Source organism: Falco rusticolus, chromosome 15 (genome assembly GCF_015220075.1).
Source record: "Falco rusticolus isolate bFalRus1 chromosome 15, bFalRus1.pri, whole genome shotgun sequence".
Classification (NCBI taxonomy): Eukaryota; Metazoa; Chordata; class Aves; order Falconiformes; family Falconidae; genus Falco; species Falco rusticolus.
Genome location: NC_051201.1, coordinates 16,817,799 through 16,840,454, shown reverse-complemented (window position 1 = coordinate 16,840,454; position 22,656 = coordinate 16,817,799). Strand labels below are relative to the sequence as shown.

Below are 22,656 nucleotides of genomic sequence, written 5' to 3'. Positions count from 1 at the left end.
GGAAAAGATCCATTTCATGTGAGAGCCTAGTCTTTTTGCAGTTCGGTGGGATTTTGCATGTGATTTTAATAGGATTAAAATTTCACCCATGCCATACCATAAAATGGCTTTAATATGAAAAAGAATCAGGCATGTACAGTTATATGTGTATGGACTTGTATTGTCAGACTTACCTTTGGCATAATATTTCAGTTCTACTGATTTTGAATTGCTGTATCTCTAAACTGATTTTTTTCATACTGTTTGGAGTAAATTACAAGGTTCTTATCCATGGCACTGACTTTATTGTTCTGCCAGGATGTCTTCTTTTGTAATAAAAACAATAACTTAGTGTAAGTAGTACTTTTTAGGTTTACTAATCAGACAGACTAATTGTATCTTTAATCTGGGTCAGTCTGCTCTTGCTTATTATAATTTGGCTCCAAGTCTCCCCAAAAGAGGAACATTTGCAAATAATTTAGTGGCAGAATCACTCTCATATAAACACTATAAGAATTGCTGAAAGGCACAACAAAAACTCTCTACAATTTTGAATCCAAGTGTCCAATATTTCCTACAAGGAGTGTACAGCTTTTCTTAAACCTTGGAATGAACTTGAACGCGTCTGTATCTGTGTCTTCAGGTGAACATGTAAAAAGACTGGATAAACAGTTAGGGAATGGGGTCTTTATTTACAAAGCTGAGACTGTCTAGGCAGGGCATTTTTCCTGATTCAATCTACCAACTCAACTTAGAAAGACCACACTAATATTCAATTTTAGCTTTGTTGCCATGCCTATACAATCCCTGCTTAGATTGCTAACCAGGGTGATTATTGCTGACTGAAACTGTTAATGTTTTGGTTGGATGTTTGTCCTCTTGAAAATGGACTGAAAGATTTTTCCCTATAGGCTACTGAATTTTCATTGCATGTTAACTATTTAGGTTATTTTTCAACTCCACCACAACCCAGTAGTGAGAGAAAGTAGCTAGCACATAAGAAAATAATAATCAGATTTGTTAGGGAAACTTTGAAAGTTACTTGATACTTAGAGATTTGGGGGGGGGGGGATTACATGCTTATAGGGGGACACTGTTTATAACTGGGGATCTGAAACTGGATATACATTATGACCTGTACAAGGCAGCTGCCCTCGGAAAGCAGTAACTTTGTAGTATCAACATAAGAAAGCTTCAAAATAAGTTGCTAAAAATATCTGTTCCTGTCACCTGTTTGGAATTGACATCACACCTGCACAAAGTAATTTCTTTCTTTAGGTTGAAGGATGGTTTTGCCATCCACCTGCATAAAGAAATGCTTCAGAAACACAGGCTAGGCTGTCTGTTATCAAGAAGGCAAAAGATAGTGGGCAAAAAAATATGCCCACAGTTTCACATAAGTCCTCTCAGTGTAAGAGAAGGTGTTGAGAAAATGTGCTTTACCATAAATTATGCCTTCCTGGGGGAAAAGAATATTGAAAGGGGGTTTTTGACAAGTACAATATAAGAGATTAGTTCATTTGAGTAGAGAGAGTGCTTAAAAATGCAGCTGCATGCAGATTTCTTAAGAAACTACAACTGACAATTGAAGAGAAAACCTCAAACAAGATTACAAAAATTAATCAGTTGGCACAGAATGGTTGACATTAATGTGTGTACTTCTTTGTTTTGAAACTAGACTGTGGAGGAGTTTTCTTATACGGAAAATTTCATCTACTTGTACTTGTCTCCTCACATAGTCAAATATTTTGTGAGACAGATCAAAAACCCTTTTTGACAAGCTCATTCCCACGCTTCTCCTTTTTAACCTGTTTTTTGGGTGTTTTTTTTTTTTTTTAATTGGGTTTCTCTTTTCCTGGAGGCTTGTTCAGATAAAGAAAACTTTGCTTGAAATATATATCAGTAGCTATGTATCTCCTGGGCAAACAGTATTTAAATGAAATATGGAAATGGAGTTAAAAAATATTAAGGGGTGGAATAACACAAGTGCCACTAGCCTGTCAAAGAATTTTGGGGGCATGGAAGGAGTGTTGAAGTTGGCTTTGGGAGAGGCAGGCAGGAGGAGATTCTTCGATGAACTAACTCTATCAGTGATTTCTCTCATGCTATGGGTTTCTTTTTTTTATGTTACAAAGTATGTGATATTTGTTGGAGAAACCTTTGGTCATGGTACAAAAAAATGTAATATGACTGAATGTGCTGTAGTTTTCCTCCCACAAGAGAATAAGAAAAAATGTTATGATTGAGCATAAAATTTGAATGGACTGGCTTTCTCAATGAAGCATGATGATTGCACTATCTGTGTCTATAGACCTAAATGACGCATTTTTATGCCTAGAGTAAGAATTTTTCCCTTAGAAAGTAATATTCCTCATCATGTCTTAGTGTCATAAAACAGTTATGCTGTTAAAATGTTCTCCATTCTGACGTAGTTTTTCATTACCCTGGTAATGAACCAGTAATTGAACATGCTTATAAAGTGAGTCCTGAAATAACGTCACAGCCCTGATGATCTGTGGAAAACCCCTGTGATCACATGTGAGAAGGTAGAGCATTTGAAACCTGGCAGTGGGAATGAAAGTACACTACTTAATTGTTCACAACAAAGTTGATAGCAAATTAGATACCAATTTCAGTAGTGTCCCAAAAGTACAGTCCATGCCAAGCCTTGTTTCAGAAGGGAAGAAGAGATACCAAGTCTCTTTATCAACACAGACAAATTTAGAAATTTTAAGTGTAAATAAAAAAGAGATGCATGCCAAAGGAACATAATTTATACTCCACGGACTGGAGGATTTCTGCACTAATTTGACTTCTTTTTTTTTTTTTTTTTTTTCTTCTGCTTTCCTCTTTGTGATGTGTGCATCTCCTCTGGTGATATTAATTGGATATCCAAGACATCACTTACACCTCACATCTCCATGTTCTGTGTCAGAGAATCTGCGGACTCCGAGTGTGTAATAGTGTGAGCACAACGCAGGGCAGGTCAGACAAGCTGTGAGAGGTGGGAGGACATGCGGGCATCATCTCCCACTCTGCTCCTCTGTTCTCTGCCTAGTCATTGCACAGGGTCAACCTACACACCACTTCAGAAGAAAGGAGGGAGGTAAGGAAAACAATCATTTCAATGTTAATAAGGCCAGGAGGGATGTTAAGCTCCTCGAGTAGCTTGCTAACTGCCACAATACTAAGGAATCAAACAATAAATAACGTGATATGGAGGGAGAGCACTTGGTGGAGCCTATAGAATGGCTCATCCAGTATTATCCTAGCTAAGAAGCTGGGAGTTGGAAACAATCACAGACTGTTACCTTTTTGTCAGAAGGGATGTTTTTATAGTAAAGTTTTCTTAGACTTAATCTTTAATATTAACAATTTTACCACCACATCAGTAAGTCTCCTCTTTCACACGTGCACACTCCTGTGATTTTCCTCTCTACACTTACAGAAAAACTAACAGCTTGTTACAATTCAAATGTGATAATTTTCATGTGCTAATCACTTTCCTTAATGGGGAATGTTTGCTTTCTCTAAAGTTTAGCCATTTCCACACCACGGCCATTTATGCTCTTCAAAGTCTTACATATCAGAGAATATCTGTTCTTTCCTTCTACTGAACTATTCCTCTATAATCTGCATTTAGACAATATTTGAAAATATTTTTCATGTTCCAGTTTTTAATTGCTGTATAAACACTCAGGTTAAATAACCATCAGATATCATGTATTTTACAAATACTTTGTTCATATAAGTGTACATATACAGATAATGTAGAGACACTAAACTACACAAAAAGCAGTGCAAGTGGCTAGTGTGCTCTCTGCTCTATCAAGTGTTGTGATAATTGATGATAGTCAAATATAAAGAGTGCAGGGAGTTGCAGGTCTGCATTAATCCATTAATATGCACTGTGTGCAGCACCATCACTCAGGGGTGAATCTCTGTTTATGAAATTTTCTTTGCATGGTTTTTTTTTTCCTATCCACCTTTGCATTTACAGAGTTTCTTTTAATCAGTGTCTCAAGGAAATTATTTTGATGCCTTTACTCTTGCTGATCAGTTTCTTACCTTATAAGTGATACACTTGCAGTTACCAGGTGAGGCATCACTAGGTATGAATACTGGTGCCCACAGATCTACCCACAGGATTACATTCAAAATAACCAGTAATGTAAGTGCAATCAGTCTGATTTCACTGATGAAGAAACTCCAGACAATTGGCTGACTCATTTATCAGAAGAGATGTCTCCCAAAAAATGTTAATTTGTAGAATAACACTGGTTTCTTCTCTCCGGTTTCATTTTCATGTCCCAGCCTCAAGCTTTAGTTCATCTATCATCACTTCTCTTATGCTAACACAAAAAATTATGCACCCCTATTTGCTGAAAACATATTGACAGTGTCATTTTACAGAATACTTTTAATTGATCTGCTTTGTTGCTAATGGTGTTTAAATTAGTTATAAAAGGCTGAGTTTATAAGCTTGTTTTGATATATTCCATAAAGCTGAGTATGATGCATCATGAATTTATGCCTCAGCACTATGTAAGTCTCCATTTTGTAAAGAGGTAAATATATATGGTATATGTACACACATGTTCATTTGGAAGACTCTTATCACTAAAGTCATGGCCTCATTTTGAAAATAAACACCTGGTTTGTCATGAGTACTTATTAAAAACTGTAGTTATTTGAGCTAGAAAACTATATATATCATAACCAGAGGCTTCTGTAGTTTTTTAACAAAACTCCCATTGATGTCTGGGGAGTTCCACATTTTAAAATGTCATTTTATATCTTATCATGATTATTCATTGTTTAGAAACTCAGAAGGATGAAACCAAGTAGTTCAAAGTGAAGTCAGATAAATATTCATAGAAAACACTTCTAAACATTAAAGAACTTCTTAAAAAAAAATTACCTAGTTTATTTGAGTTTCAAAATATCAAATATGATATAAAATTAAAATCATGATACAGATTTCTATAGTTTGAATTTATGTGTACATTTTGCAAGTGTCTATTGCTAACTGGGCAACAATACTTGGTATTACCTGCATTGAAAAAAATTGGACATTTAAATAATAATCTAACTATTAATATTTTGTGCAGGAAAACCCTGTTAATATCTCACTAATGGTAATATGGTGTAATAAGAGCAGCTGGATCAGTTCCGCATGTGATTAGGATCATGTTTCCACCCAAAGGACTCTCATTCCAGATACTTTATTTTCTCTACTCAAACCACATCTCTATGACCTCTGGAGGGGTCATTTTGTTCTGCCTGTGCTGTACTCTTGAATGTGCTTCTTAACTATATAAATCAATGCAAAGCAACTTCTGAGTAATTCCTAAAGCTATTTTGGCTCTCTGTGATGTCCTGGAATCTCTCTCTCACCCAAAACTTTGGCCGTTGGCTTGTAACATGCTGCAGCCGGGACAATCAGGAGGTTTGGAGACTGTGCTGTGGTATGGGCTTTTCTCCATGGTGGGGAACAGTCCTTGTGGTAAAGTCCTTACCTGCTTTGAACAGCAGCAGGTGAGTTACTCTCTTCCCTTTGCATGATTAAAATTATTTTTATTGTAGCAGAGTACTCTTGAATATTACAAGTTTCTTTTTAGTTGATAAATGTCATGATTCCTAGATACTGGTGAAGTGTGTCCCAGTTAAATTAAATGTATTGCTAAACTATTGCAGTTTTGGATACTTTTTGCAATGTATTTCCTCACCCCCAAAAATCTAGAAAGCCTATATGAACTTTTTGAAAGGTATCCTATGGAAGATCTTATTCAAAAGGATCAGTTTCCTTTCTTCCGTTCAGGCCATCACTGAGCGTACTGAAAATGTTGTAAAGCTTGCCACTGGTAAGAGTCCATGATGTTTAAAGGAAGGTACACATTTGATTGCAATTCTTTTCCTGGGAACGTCATCTTAGAACAAAGAGAAAAAACGCTGGTGCACTCATTTTCAGACTTGCCCCAAATACCTCCTTTTGAATTAGGTGTTAAATTCTTTGCCTATTATTTGACAAACGTGTCCGTTATAAATACAGCATTTGCTATAACTACACAAGGAAGACTCTAGCTGAGGAGTTCATGAGCTTGGCTTTAGAATGAACAAATTTGAAATTAAAAGCTAACTAAAATCTTTCCATTACAGGTATGCTTTGAATTCATTCTGTAATTCCTTTGAGGCTAGTCATGAGTGAACATAAAGTTCAGACAGAAGAAACACTCCTCTTCACTGATCCAATTTCAAATTTTCTTCCTAACTGGTCTTTTATTCACAAGCGTGCATATTAAAGGAGAGTATAATGTAGATGGGAACTGCTGAAGTGAGCTACACATCATAGTGATGAGGTATGCCTTTTCCTCTGGAGCCTTTTTTCTGCTAAGGGGCAAAATAATCTGGTGATTATACAATAATGTCATCTTTATCATAGGATTGTTTTTGCCTCTTGTGATCCTCTTCATCTTTTTTTTTTCCCCTTCCACTTTTTACCTATGCATACAGTACTTTGGACCTGTGTTTTTTATCCCAGAGCATTATTATCATTTGCTTTTAAGATAAGAAAATCTGGGTTTCTTTAAAGAGAAGTTTATGGTGATAGTATCTCAGGATGGCATAAATCTGCCAGTTGTATCAGCTCCTCTTACAATAGTACAGTGTGTACAAAGCAAATACAGAAGTTGTACATTTTTCATCAAAGCCTGTAGTAAAAATATTCTTAGGATCTTTAATTTCTGTAGCTCTCCTGCCTAACATCTCCTCCAGAGGTTTGATTATTGCACTGTGATAGACTCCTTAGAAAAACCCAAGACAGGTAAGATAGATCTAATTTCTAACCCTGACATCTCCGCCACCCATTCATTACTCTTTTTCAGAGTTCTTGCTATGCCCTGTGAAAGCAAATGTGTCAGTTACATCTGCAATTTCTATCAGAGGGGGGAAAACTGTTGTCTATTAACATCAGAGCTGTTAAAACGTGGAGCAAATTGTGTACAGTTTGGAATCTCCTCACTTCAGGTGAATAATCAGTCCGGTGGAAGAGGATCGTTCTACCTGTGTGTCAGTGGGTGCAGGCAAGTGATATCTGTTCCGCTGCTGTTGCTTGCTTTAAACACATATGTCATAACTGTTGTGTGCAAAGGCACCCTTCGCCTCCTTGGCCAGCTTAGGGAATGTTTGATGCCAAGCAGCGTTTGTTTTATAATAGAAAAACTGTGTGTCCCTGTGGTTTTGCACTACTCCTAATCTCCACAGTGACTCTCAGTGGGTAACTTAGACATGTACAGGAACGTCTCAAAACACGTTTTGAAGAAAGAAGCAAGTGAGAGCGCGAGAGAGAGAGCAACGAGAAAGAGAGAGCAACTCATCTAAAGTTACACCATCATCTTTAACAGCTGTGCGCATATTAAAGGAAGTAATGGGGGAGTGGAGGTACTGCATATTTCAAAGCTGAACTGTTGCAGTAACAATAAGAAAGGGGGGATGTTGTGCAGAGTTAGCCAAGTGTTTGAAGTACATTACCGTAAGCCAAACCAATGAAGTGGACAAGATTTCTAGCATGCTGCAGTGGTGCCTCTGCGTACTTAATAACAGATGTTTGGTCTCTCTAGGCAGATAATTGTCCTGCTGTAAGGTTGGCTTGACCTGTGTGAGCAATACTGTGTACAGCACTGAAGCAGTAACAAATGATCATAGCTTTTCTCTTTTTACTGGTAGAATGCTTAGCCACGCTTCCTTTTAAGCACATAATTACTCCAAAGCAACTGGAGCCCATACATCCTCCTTGCCTAATGGCTCTGAAGCCATTTTGCTATAATTTATGGGGACAGGGTTCAAAGTTTTAATAATATTTGGATAATATCATTGCCAAAATGTCTTTGAGCTGTGATGAATAGAATGAGAGTGGGCACATTTCGATTCTGTGCATGACAGCGCGAGTGTTAACAGCACCATACTTTGTTCAACCTTTATGGAAACATTCACGAGCCAATTTGCTCATGAATTATAGATATGAGCATGAAGAATTATAAACAGCAGTGGAAAACATACAGGGTTGCTTGTTCATAAGACACTGTCCTGTTAGTGGCTCTTCTTTACGCAGATAAATGAATTACAGGGAATACAAAAATGGTTTAAATAAACCCTTAGCAGATAATGTATTAGCACATCAACATAAAATACGCACGTACTGTGGCATGCTTTTGGATATTTATGTTTATACTCTCTGCTCAAGTGGCTCACTGATTTTTTGGCTTCCTATCTTTCACCTAATAATTTCAGCATCCTAACTGCACCTTTGGGTATGTTTATCTGACAATCCAAGCTGTTCTTTGCTTTATGTTGCTTGCTGAAATTGGCTTACCAATTTGCTCTGCAAGTTGCTTCAGTGTATGATAGGTTAATGATGTTAATCAAAGCTAAACAAGAGTAGAAATGATCCTCTCATTGAAGACATAGACCAGCCTAGGCCAGGAAGTGCTAGCATTGGTGGAGCAAACAAGCCTACTGGGTAGGTGGTATGAGACCACAAAAATAACGTCAAAATAATGCATCACTAAAGCTAATGTACACCCAGAGCTTCATCCAAAGCCTATTGAAACCTCCAGGAGTCTCTACTGATTTCAGTAAGATTTAGACCAGGCACATAAGATTTGGTATCATTCTGTAGATAATTCTTTGGTGAGAGGTTAAGGATTCATTAAGCACAGAGCACAAGTATTTTTCATTACACAAATGATCTAGAAATGCTGGCTTTCTCCATGCGTGACAGCTGCTCTCAACGATAAACAGAAAGAAATACAAATATGAACAAAAATGATTTAAAATGTTCCCAACAGCGATGGTAGCTAGAAACAGTTTAATACGTTCTGTTTAATTCCATTCAACAATATTCAAGTGATGCTTCCTTTAATGAAAGGGGCGTTTGATTACAGAAATAATCAGCTGATGGAGTCCCAATTCACTCTGGCCACTAAGTGTGCAAGTAGATAGCTAGATGTGACATATGTGAGGTTTGGCAATTATTTCTGGAAACCTATTAGGATGACCTTAATTACAGTGGTCTGATTTTGTATTTGATAGCCTGCCTTGAAAATGTTTATGTTTATTATGAAAATTTAGTGTTCATTTCTTGAAGTTTCTTTTAAATATAAGCCTTAACTGGTTTGTTGTGTAAACGGGGGGTGGGTGTCCTCAGTGGGTTGAACAGTGTTTACCAACTAAAATTATTTCCTCTGATTCTGCTGAGGCCTAAAGACACCATGAACTTCCATGGCTGTTAAAAAAAATAATCAGCAAAAAGAAAATAGACTAATATATGTGTGATTCAGTTACTCTTCCAGTCTTCAAACAGTATCATATAATCATATAAAAATTTGATTGGTAACTCCCGTGCTAATCTTAAAGTAATACATGGCGTATTTAATTCTGTAATAATTGTTGACTAAGTCTTTAAAAATGGCATATTTCTATATTGGGTTATCACTAGAAGATGAAATATATACTTTATTCTTCCTCCTAATTCTTTTCCTCCTTCAACTACAAGGAGTCTGGAAACCTTCAGCTTCTGAAGTAAAAAAAACATCATCTCTGTATTTTTCTTAATTGATTTCTGGAAGAGCTATGATCTCTAAGAATGAATTGAGAGACAAAAGTGATAAAGGCAGAAGTACTTTTACATTTTTAATAATTCCAACGAGGGGCTGAATATTCAACAACTGATAGGCCAAATAACAAGTTGTTAACTTCAAAATGCACAGTCACAGAGTACATATGTGTCACTTTGAGCAAAGATTGAAAAGACGTTAGAATTAGAGATTTAACAGCCAGTTTTTATTAAATCAAAACAATCAGTGTCGTTGCATTTGCAACAGAATTAGGTTTAAAAAAATCCAGACTTGGAATACTTTGCCAGACCTCACAGTTCAAGCCTATTCAAGGATAATTTTTTCAGGTGATATCTTTGAAAATTATATATTGCAGAATACTTGAGGGCTCTTCTGGCAAATGGCAATGTATGCTCTGTTATTTTGCCTCCTGTCCATGACTTAGGACAGTCAACAGAGCCCAGAAATGCTGCTGTTTGCTTTGCTGTAGAGACAATTCCATCATATTTAAAGTCAGGTCATAGGAAATCCGGAGGTTTTAGGTCATGTTTGATGGATATGCTTAAGGGAATAAAAAAGGAACACAGATAAAGCCATATTATCCATTTCTATAAACTGAAAATATTTAAATTGAAACCAGTAGAAACCAGCTCCGGATCTGTCTCTCTTTCTCCCTTTTCATTAAATCACATCCAGTTTGTCAGTACTTGCTTTGATCAAAAATGTTCACTCCTCACATACACACACCACAAAACACAGCAATCTGTCCCAGGACATCATATCACAAATAGAGGACATGTCAGCGTAGGAGTCTGAAAGCCTCAAAAACTGCATTATGCCACAGGAAGAGGGCAGGTTTGTGCCCAAATAGCTGTGTCATTTCTACATATAGTTGGAGAATGACACTTCCAATTTATCTGCAACCCTTTTATCCCTGGAACAATTGCATTATTGCTCTATGGAGAACTGCTGATCTCTGTTTTCAAATCACATCTTGTTGAATGTCCCAGTGATGTCTTTTGATATCATCACATCAAGAGAAATTAACTTGGACACGGATCTGATACCAACCCTTTATTCTTCAATCGGTGTTGCTCTATCGAGGAAAGGTGCTCTCCTCCCACTGTTGAGGGATTTCTTAGTACCTGCATCAAATAAGAAGCCTGAGGAAAGTCACCAGAGTGCACGAGATGTGGTCCATAAGTACTTCCATGAAAGGTGTAGCCAATAATTTAACTCAGGAGCTCACATAACTCAGTAGCTTATGGGCCAAAGTGTATCCTCCCCTCCACCTGCCTAGTAGACAAGCATATGCTACTATCCCTGGATCCCACAGAGTTCAGGGGAAGCTAACAAATAATTAAGAATGCCTGGCAAACCCTCAAGAGCTCTGTGGATCATGGCATGTGACACTTTTAGGTTCACGTGCAAAGCTTTTCAAAACTTCAATGCCCAGGAAAATTTAACTTGAAATCTTACGAGAATGGCCACTTTCAAAATGTGTGAAACGTCCTAATTTTTATTTGATAGGAAATGCAACTAAATACAGCCAAGTGGATGATCTTTAGTGGTACGCCTCATTGGGAAATATGCTAGCATACACAATGGGCTGAAAGTTCTGCAGAGTCAAACTTCTCTCCATACTTAAAAGTATTTATGCAATGCCAATCTAATTTGGCAGTATGTCATGGACATGCTGAAGGTTATCCCAAAACAATGCAAAAAAATGCTCAAGGTGATTTTTTTTCATTTGTTCCCATATATCTCTTTTCATCCTCCCATTACACCACCACGTTTCTACCCCTGAAAATTGGTGCTGTAAGTTCATGGCAAAAGGAGGATTCCAGAGATCTCCACCGTTTAGTGCTGGCACATGTTGAACCTTCGGGAAGACCACAGAGTATTTTCATTTAACTTTAGTTAAAATTAGGCTGTTGTGCCTACTTCTAAATGATACACTTCTCCAGGTACACTTCTAATTCCTGCTTATCACCTCCTTGTGCGGTAGAATTTTCAGTGACCTGCTTATTCTAATTGAATGGGAGCTCTATTCGATCACCCTGTCCTTTAATTTAGCTCTCCCACCTAGAACAATGGGTGATTAACACAAGTCAAAACAAGAGCATAAAGGAAAAAGGCAGCCCAACCCGCCTTGGTGCAGCTGCTCAACTCCAATGTTTGCCTGCTGTGTAGCAGCATGTTACGGTCACTGCCAAGCCTTGATCTTCTCTCTCTCTGTGTCAGTACTCCAAGGATCCATCCTTTAAGCAGCACAGATCACACAATTATACATTGTTGGAGAACTTCAGTGTCACTTCTAAGCAATACAGATTCTGCAACTTGAAACAGAAGTGAATTAAACAGAAATGCACAAACGATTTTTTAAGTACTGCTTTGATTTCATTTTTTATTCATACTGCTGCTTCTATTACCACCAACGTTCTGTTTGCCCCGAAGTTATTGAAATGTTTGTCTGCCTATTCGTCAGACATTTTAGTCTTAAGGTTGTGGGTTTTTTTCATTTTCATCTTTATCTTAATACTGGCGTAATAACTTACTAAGCTGTACCTTCCTCAGATCAGAATATGTTTGAATCTGGTTTTAAAAGAGTTGTGCTTTGATTCTGGAAATTATCCTGTACTTGTCTGCATATAACTCCTAGAAAGTTGTCTTGGTGCAGTCCATTCTGGTGCTGGCCCAAAGGCACAGAATATCAGCGAAATGAAACTCAATGATTTAAATTACTATGAGTCAGGCTCAGGAAAGTGCATGTGAAATATTAGCATTGATAGTGACTTTTTGAAAACCAAATGGTAAGAAAATACATGCTTTAACAGGGATGAAACCATTAAGCTCTGTAGAATCTACTTTTAAAAGCTGACAAACTGTACTGGAGAGCAAGACCATTTCTGTTCTTGCTAACTAACTATTGCAAACACACCAGCTGCCCAGGTGCCTACGCGGGTTTCTGCACACAGTAAGGTGCAGTTTCTCCCAGAAACTTTACTGTCCCAATCCTGCAAAGACTGAACCACGGACTGCTGAACACAAAGGTATTAAACCCATCAGCAAGCACAGTCTGCTACTTTTAAAGTACTGTGTACAAATGCCATGGGTTTACTTTCCCGTCTGAGAGCATTTAACTCCACTTACTCAGTCCCAAACCAAAGGCCAGCAACAGCAGCAGGTATCTTGTCCTTATGCGAGTAATCTTTGCATCGAGCCCTTGATTTTTCCTTCAGAAGCCAACAAGCATGTCCTCAATTTCATACGTACTGATATGACTCCTTAGGAAAAGAAAAGTCTTTCACCTCTGGAGACAACTAACCAGGTTGCTAAAAGGATGGAGTGACTTGATATTCACTGGTTAAAATTAGACTAGGCATACCTGCTATGATTCTGTGTTTAGAAAACAAACAGGGTTAGATCCAAACAAAGGATTCATTTTAATAGTAAACATATTTAAGAGGGTGCCTGGTAAATGTGAATTGTTTAGGGGATGGATTACCATTTTGCATACATTTTAGAGCTCTGAGAGAAGCCATTAAGGGATTAACACCTCCGATTTATGAAAATGCAAGGATGATAAAGAAACAATAGGGGTGACAGCATTGTGTAAACGACATTGATTCATTTCAGAACAGGGCTGTTAACTGCTGGAAATGAAGAAATAAATGGAACAATGGATAGATGCTTTTACCAGCTTGTCATTAATTAGCAGTGAGCACAATTCTTTTATTGTCCTTTTTGAAAAATACAAAATTGGTAGGAAAATACAAGCACTGAGCAAATAGATTACTCTGTGTCACTAGGCTGACATCTGCATTTTCTTTCTTCTCTAATACATTTTGTTTTTCAAATGATATCGAACTTTTAGCCTGGCAGAAAGCCCGAATTATGCTTCCTTTGACATTCGTAAAAGGACATGTTTTCATCCTTGAAACCTTACTGCTTTATAAAAGCATAACAAAAGCCACAGTTTGAGAAAGGGTTAATAAATGTTAGTGAATCCCCTGTAACACAGCTTAGAAGCACAAACAACGGTTCGATGCACTATTCTGCTGACCTATTGCATCTGATCAACTGCGGTTTTATTTCTAGCAATGCCAGCAGGTGGGAACTGACAACATGTTTCTTTGGAATCGTAAAGAAAGATCGTCTCTGATGGAGAATTAGCTGGAAGTAAGCGAGGTTGTTTGGCACAGATCTAAGCAGGGACAATGCTTGATTATGGCTATCACTCTCCAGCTGCTGTCAGAATGTTAAGTTTGCTTTCTTGAGGCCTGACATCTAACACATTTCTTCTTCTATTTAGTATCTGGTACTGTAAGATGCTGATATTTTACTGCGTGTCAGATGTGCAGGGCTGAAATACGTCAATGAACTCAGAGGTAGGTGTGGGCACTAGGAATTCATTTTTTACCTCTCATACGGAATTCAAAGCATCCCTCTGTTTTAAAAAAGCTACGGGCAGGAGAAGTTAGTGTGTATAAACCTCCAGTGCTGTTGCCCCGGAAAGGATACAGAGTGAAGCCGACAAATCAAACATCAGCCAGGCAAAATACCTTGGAAGCAGGTTTCATTTTCATCAGCACATTCGGGCAATATTCTGCTCATGAATATTTCCTCCTCCTAGCCACAGAGCAGTGTGCTCCCCAGGTGCAAGGCTATGGGGATATTTAAGCCATGCTAAAGAAGCAGCAGTCCTGCCCAACAGATTCAGGTGAACTAATTAAGCTCAGCATTGCTCAAGATCTGCCATTTTGCCACCTGCTTAATGACACTGTAGGTAGGGAGGAGTCCTGGCTTTCACCTGGGCAAGTATTAAGCACAGCTTGACAGGAGCAGTGGAGGCACTAATGCATGGATGCAGGTGCAGCTGAAAAATAAGATGGTAGGTGTACACTCAGCCAATGCTCAGCAGAAGCCTGATCATGCTTCTTTACTGCAAATTTCTGCGAAATTTTGCTGTATGTCTAAGTGGGGGCAGGGTGTGTGTTCTGTTTTTTTTAAGATTTGTCAGGCTGACAGCACAAGCATTACTTCATAAATCGCTGTAGTACCCTGAGGTAAAGGTGAGAGTGGTTTTTCATCCAAGGTGAAGGTGGTAGTTTCTCCCCTTAAATGCATGTAATAGGTTTTGTCAGAAATTCTGATTGTTTGTAGGAGAGGGCTCTTCAGCCAGCAACAAGTAGGTGCACTGAATCTTTATTTTTTATTGCACACGGAAAGGATGGATTGGTATTCAGAAGACTAGGGCTCATTTTTCTTACTGAAGTGCTGCCATTTATTAGATGCTGCCTGGGCAAGTCACAAAATATATTTAGGAAAAAGTTGCCAATTTAATTTTTGTTTCTTTTTCAAAACTTCATTACAAGTTTGAACTTTTTAGATTGAGTCTATCCAAATTTCAGTAACGTTCTCCCAGAGAGAATAGGCATAATTATTTTGTAAAACTATCAACCTTGGCAGTATAGCTCCTGGTGCTAGGTGTTTACACCTGGTGCAAAGGTGTTTATGGTAATTTGGGGCAATTGCAATATTCTAAGTCAAAATGTTAATTACCAGTCCTCATGCAAACCGTCAGACCGCACCTTGCTCCCAGCCTTCAAGCAGTATTGGATCTCTAAAGTGTATGCTTATGGTTTGCAGAACAAAAAAAAAGTGCTTAATATAATTTTCATGAATGAAATTCTGTACCCCAAATAGTGTCTTCAAAGGCAGTCTTGCAAAGTTAAGTCTTTTGCTCCTTGAGAGGAGGGAGGGGAAACCCAAACTTTTTTTCAGCATCAGAGCTAAAAGAACCTTTTATTTGTTGCATATATAATTCTTATGTCTCAAATTATTTCATTATATATGTTTATCTTCTTTCCTTTGTTTGCCAGGAAAAGCATCCCTTTTGTACATGCATTTAACTCCCCCTGCTTATAACTAACCTGTGTCTCCCGCAAGGTTTAAATTCTGGTATCAAGTTGGCAAAGAAATGGGACACATAGCTATAAAGCTGTAAAAGGAGGTGTTTAGCAAGGTTTCCTCCTACCTATAGTAGAAATTCTTCATCATATGTGAAAGTCATTGAGGCTCTGTGAGGGTTCCTGGAATTATCTGTACAGAAGAAAACAATTGTAAAGGTCTTATTGTGGCAGAGCACTGAAGCACATGATTTACTCTCAGGCTGCAAGCAGTCCCATTGATTTCAGAAACTAGTGACATGCAGAAGGTTAAACATGTGCTTTGCTGGGTTGGGGCCAAACCTGGTATCGTTCTTATGAATAGTTTACAAAAACTTTTACTGTTATTAAAAAAAACAAAACCAACCAACCAAAAAAAAAAAACCCAAAAATACCCACACCAACCCCAAACCGTTATAACGATACGTTGTGTTTTAAGTCAGGATATAAAAGAGCCAGCTCTGGTTCAAAAATAAGCTAGTTATTTTTGCAAACACAGTAGGATTTTTTGGCTCTGGTGCTGCTGTAAGCACAGCAGGCTCCCTGTGCATCATCCCTTGCACGGCCAGACAAGTACTGCAGTTATATTAACTTTCCTTCACAGGTTGCCTATTCAGTGGAACTTATACTTCAAAGAACAGCTATAGACAAATCTCCAAGCACACGGAGCTGTACTGGCAAATACAGGATGGAGATTTTAAAGACATTACAGTTGACTTCGAATTCTGAGCAGGTGCAATTCAGCATCTTCCATAAGATTCACGTTAAACTCAGGTTTGAGGAATATGTTCGTTCTGAGCTCTTTATTCTCTGCTACATTCTCAGAGGCAAACTGTTTCATGCCAGTGAGGTAATATGTCATATATTTAATATGGAACTCTGAAGTTTTCTACAAGATAAAAATTCTGGGTCTATGTGTGTTATAAAACTTATGCTCTGACCAGGAAAAAAACCCCAAAACTTCTAAAAGTGTAAAATCTAAGCCATAAAAGGGAAAATCAAGTAAGGTAATGAGCTCTCTTTGCGTATCTCTAATTTCTTTTTCTGTAAGGTCTTTTACCTTGAATAGTAACTTATGAACACTAGTAGTCTTTATAGTTAATTCACCATCTTTAATTTCTTTCATATTGATTTTGATGACATTTTTAGATGTCTCCCATACTGACTCACTCTCTCCTAATTTCGATGAGGATCTGAAAGGAAAAATGTAATACGTAAAGACTGAATGATGTTCTTATTCTATACTTCTTCACTGTATGCATTCATCAGTTCTACATCAGCAATACTTGAGTCGTATGGGATTTTTAAGTTTTTAGAAACCGTATAGCATGGCTTCACTAATTCCATGTTCTCTTCCTTTGACAGATTATTGAGAAATTAACATAATATAACTAACCTAAATACAGTGACCATGGCAGGTTTAGCCAGAATTTCGGACTGTTTGCTTCCTCAGTTCTGTGATAAGAACAAACCTCTTGTTTGGAGTGGTACTTTGGAGGTACTTCATTCAGGCTGTGGAATATGTTTGAGAAGGCTATCCCAAAACAAAGGGATCTGGTTGATGAAGTGATCCACAGTCACACCCCGAGTTGTCATTCTTCCTGTACAGTGCAAGTGGGTTATGAACATTTGTAAATTAATTTACTGAGGAATACCTCTGCTGAAGCACTTGCTTTCAGGAGCTACTAGTAATGTCCATGCTGGGATTTATGGCCTGAGAAGACCTGACTGGTGAGAATCATGCATGTCTTAGCTAGCAGAGTGAATGTTTTGGTAAGATGAAAGTGCTAGGTGAATGCCAGAACATTGCAAACTTTGGAAGAGCTTCTTTTCCGCTCACCTTGATTTTTCATTGTGTAACGCGACTTCCAATGTCATACCGAGCTAATAAAGGGAGAGGGGAAAAGGAAAAATCCATGCCTTGATGCCTGACGCTCTAAAGGAAAAGAGTTCTGAAAGTTTTGGCCATGTTTACATTCACACACTTGGAGTTTTATTCATGTCCTCATAAATAAGTTATCTTTAACTGCAACCAAAAAAGGATCTTGTACAGTTTAGTACCCCTTTATGGTTGACATTGATTTAAAGCACTCCATAAGGGGCATAGTACGGCAGGATCAATTAAAAGTAAATGCAGTCATGAAAGTTACATGAAGTACTGTCTGCTGGAGCCTTGCAGACACTGTTCTTCATATGGCTGATCGCCACTTTAGCTAAACAGCAAACAGCAGCTATATATGTAGTTTATTTCATACTGATTGGTGGGCTTATGATGGGAAAGTAAAAGTCCCTGACCAAATCAGGTCTTCTCAGGTAAAAATCCTAAGCAGTTTTAAAAGGATTTTAACTTAGTCTGTTGAAAAGTTCAGTCAAGTCTCTTCCAAACTAGCTGCCAAACAGGCATGTTGTTGGGTGTCACCAAGGCAGGTTCATAAAACATTATTGTTAATCACTACATTTGTGCTAAGAAAATCAACATAAACAAAATGAAAATCCAGACGAACTCACATTAGTGTGTTCAGCTCTTCCTAGTTCCAATGTTTTTTGTTCATGACCTTAAATATAAAAAGAGAGAGTGTAAAATATACTGTTTGTTGGATGGGAACCAGCTTTTCCATGTAATCTTCTGTGGGGAAAACAAGTCATGGTAAGATTTCTGTTGTCCCTGCATGAAAAGCTGGTGCTTCCAGCTTTGGTGAGCTCAGGACTTGCACTAATTTGATGTTCCGGTATAATGCTCAAAAGGCAACAAGTAGGAAACAGGGGCTAGAATTTTAACTGGTTTCACCTGTTCCGGTCCAGCGGACTAGAAGCAAACTGTACCACGCTATAGGCTGTGGCATGTTTTTAACCACAGAGGGTTTTGTAGACACCATCCCCCCTCTACCCACAAAAAAAATGTAGCAATGAGAAACCCTTTACAAGTTCTTTGAGCAGGTGTAGCATAGTGTCTTTTTTCCAGTTGTGGGGAGTTTTCTCCCTAAGGGCTGCCTGTGTGAAAAAAAAGGACATAACTTGCTATTGCACAGTTACTGTTGGAAGATACTGGAAGGGAATATTCAGCCATGGTAGAGACTGGACCATAGGGTCTCCTGTGGCCCCTGACATCCTGATTTTTGTGTCTATATTAACATTTGAATGAAACAGGAAACTTAAATTGGATAGTGCAAAAGAGTATCATCAGTTTTTGAAAGATAAGCTTTTAGAATGTCTCAGAGATGTCAAAATTATGTATTCCTTACCCTGACCTAGCATTTTTTTCTAATCTATCAGAGATAAGGATATACTTGTGCAGAAAGTGGAGACCAGTTTGCATCACTCCTATGTAGATGCTGCTTTGTTCAAACTTTTAGATTGGTATGTATTTTTTAGATACATGAAAATATTTTTTTACTTAACCTCTCAGATAACATTTTGTTCACTAATAAAATCTTTCCTTTAGTCCTCCCAATGACAGATGAAAGGGATAACTGGGTTTCTGAAGAGTTAGTGCTGACTAACATGAATATAGTTTCTACCTACTCACCCACTCAACTCTGATCCGCCGATGTTTCTATTGACATTTCATCACAACTGTTTTACCCATTTCTTGAGAACATGAGAGAACCATCTGTGAAATGCCAGTTTGTTGGTGAGCTGTTTATTTATTCTGCAAGGCCAAAGTGGTTTGTAGCTGAATTCATTGCAGGGGGCTCTAGGTAGTGGCTGGTGACCACATCCCTGGTAAAAGAATGTTAACAAAGTAGATGGGCCAGGATTTGTCCATTTAAACTTAATGTTGAGTCCCAGTAATTTCAGTGATACATGACGTGGTCAGAATCAAAGTGGGAGGTTCAACACAGCTTATTATCTTCATCTGTAAACAGCTGTTTATTGTGTAACAGAAAACAAACCATGGGACAGCTATAGGATAAACACATTTAAATCTGTTCCCCAGACTAGATGGTACTGTGTGTTATATGATAATTAAAGGATGCATATACTTGGGTTAATTGCCAGCTAGCAATATTAAGTAGTTGCAGTATGGTACAATATGGGCCAAGAAAATCCTGTATATCTGTGTTTTCTACTGCTAACACAAATACCTGTGCACCAAAACATAACAAAAAAATGCACATTTGAAATGTTTCCATCCTCCTTCCGAGGGACTGTATTTCAACACATGGTGTCAATAATGAAAAGATAGACTGTGCACGAGTGTTTTCTCTCTGTGCTGCCCTTGTGTTCTCTTTAGATTGTTGATATTTATGGTTAATATATTCCTATGGAAAACATGTTCAGGTCACTTTTATTTTCTTGCTCTTCTTTGAGTTGTCAAAACAGTTACATCTGTGTTGGTCCAGCGACTTAACATTGCTTTTTCCAATGAAAGATAGTCCAAGTTTGGACATCTTTTGGCAAAACAGAGGACTTTGGTCCAGCCAGGAGCTGGCCAAACAGGCCTGGCTGTAAATTACAAGTCAAAGTATGCTGTCTTCAGTCACTGAGTGATGGAGTTACTCCTCTTATAAGTCATTATAATTATATACATGTGCGCTGTTACAGAGACATTCACTCAGTCGGTACTTGTTTAGAATCTTAGTATTGTAATTACAGGACTCTTAGAAACTTATTTTGATAGGTTGGCAGCTCCGATAACATAATGCAATAATTGACCACGGTACATTCTTTGGAACTTTGCACAGTTTTGATTTAAAAGCATAATAATAGCTCTGCATGTGGTACTTTGACAGTTTTTATGAGGACAGAAAGAGAACTTTTTTATTTCATCTTTGTAAACAAGAAGTCATTTCCTAAATATTTTGTTTTTGGATTCATTCACTTATAGTTGCAGGGGGAGGCAAAATTCTCAAATTATTTTAGATAATTAAAACCTCCTGAGGAAAGAAAACCAAAAAAAAAAATCTAATAGTTTGTACCAAACTGGTCTGGGGGAAATACTTCATTGACCTCACATCTGAAGCTTGATTTAAGATGAGGAAAATACCCTGGCTGGGCACTCTGGTAGAGTGAGAGCCACTGCATATCAGTCTAACACCCTCAACCAGCTCCAGTCATGGTCAGTCAGTGCTGTAAGGAAAGCAAAACAAAAACCAGAAGCCAAATTATACATCAAAAGAGAAACAGTTTCTTCTGCACTGCAGGCAACCAGCAGACCACCTCAGAATGGGATTCATATACTGTGTCAGAAAGAAACAGCCAACAAACAGTCTTTTCAGTCTGCACCACCCTGTATCTACAACAATCTGTACAGCCAAGAACTCACATTACAAATTGAGGTTTTATATTCCAGGACTACCCAGATTTCAAGCATAGAGTCCTTTCTTGCAAATAATCTTTACATTAATTAATGAAGTGATATATGTACAGAAATAATTGCTCCTTTCTATGAGATTTTATACATTAGTTGAGTGATGAATGATGTAGCCAAAGCCCAAGCTGAGCTGAAGACTTTAAAAAAAATATTTATTTTTTTTTAATTGGGAAGAGAAATGCTGGTGGCTTGAGGTCTTACAATAGGATTTTGTTTCTACAGGAGAGCAGTCACAAAAGACAAGATTTCACATAGGCAAGCTCAAGTCACATTAAGAGTGTTGAAGTGCTCTAGATATTGCTTATAAGGTAATTTTTAACCCCATCTTGATCAAATAGCACAGCAGCATCTTGGATATTTACAACCTAGGGAAAAAAAAAACCAAACCAGAAAAAAAACCCACCTTTACTTTGTATTGATGTATTTGAAGCTTGTGGTGTCCTAATGCTACTTTGCCACAAGAATTCTCTATTCAGATATATTTCTACTGAGATGGCATGAAAATATAGTATCATTCTAAAAAGACTAAAAGAAAAATTGTATTTTTAGGTAAATCGGGGTTACAAAGACTTACTACAAATATGGGATAATAATATTGCAGAGCAGTGATGCTCTGGCATTCTTAAATTAGTGTTATGCTTACTGATGTTTAGAGAGACCCAGCATGAGTTTTGTGAGCTAAAGGACTGGTGCAGCATAGATTAAATAACATATTTTATTGCCTGCTATTCAGTAGATCCAACTTTGTGAACAAAATACTTAAATCGTCTCTGATTTCAATATTGTTCTGAAAGACTGATGGTGAGGAAACAGTAGTATTACTGGTATTAGAAATAGTGGAAATATTTAGAATTGATATTTAGAAGTAATAATAGCATTTTTGTTCATGTCTGTATGTAGAACAAATGGGTGAGAAAAAAAAAAAAAAAAAGAGTGATCTATGGTGCTGGAGAAGGTTTCATATTCTGTGCTGAGCAGCACTCCCTGAATGATGGTTCTGATGGGTTTGCTATTCCAAGGTAATTCATAGTACAGGACAGTTTTAGACTTAGTTATAGTGTGAATTTAGCTGGGTAATGTGTAGCTTTACTTGAGTATAGTTTTACTTTTCAGTCTAATTTTGTTTGTTTGCTTTCAGCTTTGCATAATTAATTAAAAAGTCTGGTTAATGCAAGAGAAACAGCATGTCCAACTGTTTCTCACAGATGTCAATTGAAATGAGCTATCAAATTAATGCCATATGACAATGACAATTTTGTAAATCATCCTTTGACCTGATTTGCCTCTGAAAGAGTTTATGTCAAAAATATTTATTCTAATAAAGGCACATACCAACCATTTTTATCCTACCCACAAGCAAATTATCCTCAAGTCTTAATGCAGAAAAACTGGAATTTGGAATTAATTGGAAGTTTTGCTTGATAAAGGAGGTTAGTTTTGACTGCTAAACAGCCAGCTCCAGAATCAAATTTTTACTGTTAGTATAATATATTGTTATATTCCCTCTACTACTACTATCAAGTAATGTTAATAATAGCTACTGATTACCTTTTGTATTATTAGCTGTAAGGAATATTTGTAGTTGTTTTCAACAAATAGAACCTTGAAGTCACAGATCAACTAATGTACTGCAATGAAAATGCATTAACTCATGGGCCAAAATTTTCATTTAAGAGTAAAAAGGCTCTATTTTCTTTTTTCAGTGGAATTTTCATGTTTTTCTCAGAGTACTGTATTCCTAGTAAAGGAAAACTTTTTTTAATTAAGCAGAAGGAATGTCATCCTAAAATTGTTATAT

General features: G+C 37.5%; 1 long non-coding RNA gene across 1 annotated transcript in view; it reads left to right on the top strand.

The window, feature by feature from the left end:
* Window positions 1–3,584, top strand: part of LOC119157944 — a 37,741-nt gene extending 34,157 nt beyond the window's left edge. Inside the window, exon 5 of the long non-coding RNA XR_005107703.1 lies at window positions 2,877–3,584. This is a non-coding gene — a long non-coding RNA (uncharacterized LOC119157944). The remainder of the gene's footprint in view (window positions 1–2,876) is intronic.
* Window positions 3,585–22,656: the final 19,072 nt, after the last annotated feature.